Consider the following 1652-nt stretch of genomic DNA (forward strand, 5'->3'; position numbering starts at 1 on the left):
TATATATTACCCATACAATAATAAATTATGTGCAATATAATTAATATAAACAAATAATTTAATTTATTGATTAATGTTAATCCATAATAATAACAAAATAGAGAATAATAATTTTATATAATAAAATTATATAAAATATAACATTCTCCCACTTAACATTAATAAATAAGGGTTAAAATGTTTTTGGTCCCTTAACTTTCAATGAAAATTGAATTTAGTCCATCTTCGAAACAAAAACATATTTAACCCATAAATTAATTATATCAATTGCAACATAAGTACAAATACCAATTAAGAAATATAAACATGAATCACAAACATAATATTCGATAGAGATACTTACAATATGCTTAGATTTCTTAAATAATGGATAATATATAAAATAAAAACAAACATAATAAATATGTGATCCCAAAATGGTTCATAAATTCTATATGTAGAAAGAGAAAGAGACGTAACGATATTGACAAATTTACATCTCATGAAATCCATAATAATAATATAAAGTGTAAATGTCAAACTCCCACTAACCCAATACATCAAAAGAATTAACCACACCCATATGAGTTACATGATTTTGAAAAACTCCAACAAATAAGCCTTTAGTTAGTGAGTCTGCTAACATATTTTCTGTAGTAGTATGCTCAATCCGAGTTTGATAATCCAAAACTTTCTCTCCATCAAACAGAAATTTTATATCAAAATGTTTTGAGCGAGTAGAACTTCTATTGTTTTGAGATAAATGTACGATAGCAATGTTGTCACAACATATCACAAGTGGCCTAGAAATACTTTCAATAATTTGAAAGCCATAAATCAAATTTTTTAGGTACATAGCTTGACAAGTAGCTTCATAACAAGCAACATACTCTGCCTTCATAGTGGAAGTAGCTGTAAGAGTTTTTTTAACACTCTTCCAAGAAATGGCTCATCCTGCCATCATAAAAATAAAGCCGGATGTAGATTTCCAGTCATCAGGGCAACCAGCAAAATCAGAATCAGAATAACCAATGACTTGAAGTTGATCAGACTTCTCAAAGGTCAACATATGATCCTTAGTTCTCCGCAAATATCTAAAGACCTTTTTAACATCTTTCCAATGATCCAAACCTGGATCACTTAAGTATCTCCCTAAAGCATTAACAGCAAAAGCAATATCGGGATGAGTACAAACTTGAGCATACATTAAACTACCAACAACAGAAGCATATGGGATTTTTTTCATTTCAACTCTGTCATTATCATTTTGAGGACACTGAGATTTAGAGAGTTTGTCACCTTTTTGAACAGGTGTTGCACATGAGGAGCAAGAATGCATGTTAAACCTCTTGAGGACTTTATCAATGTTTTCTCTTTGAGACTATCCAAGAATGCCACGTGACCTGTCACAAGAGATTTGAATGCCTAGAACAACAGAAGCATCACCAAGATCCTTCATATCAAAGTGGCTATTTAACATAAATTTTGTCTCAGTCAAAAGTTCAACAATGCTACTAGCAAGAAGAATATCATCAACATATAAGACAAGAATGATGAAAAGGCTCCCATTTTTCTTCAAGTAAATGCATTGATCTGAGGCATTTTCCTTGAAGCCAAAAGAAGTGACCACCTGATCAAATTTCAAATACCATTTCCTAGAAGCTTGTCTTAGT

The 1652-nt window shown here is 30.6% G+C and overlaps 1 pseudogene; it reads right to left on the reverse strand.

The window, feature by feature from the left end:
- Window positions 1-928: 928 nt before the first annotated feature.
- LOC146883181 (secreted RxLR effector protein 161 pseudogene) lies at window positions 929-1318 on the reverse strand (annotated as a pseudogene).
- Between the last annotated feature and the right edge of the window lie 334 nt (window positions 1319-1652).

The sequence above is a fragment of the Vigna unguiculata genome, chromosome 10 (genome assembly GCF_037176805.1).
Source record: "Vigna unguiculata cultivar grain cowpea cultivar isolate G323 ecotype 2 chromosome 10, ASM3717680v1, whole genome shotgun sequence".
Lineage (NCBI taxonomy): Eukaryota > Viridiplantae > Streptophyta > Magnoliopsida > Fabales > Fabaceae > Vigna > Vigna unguiculata.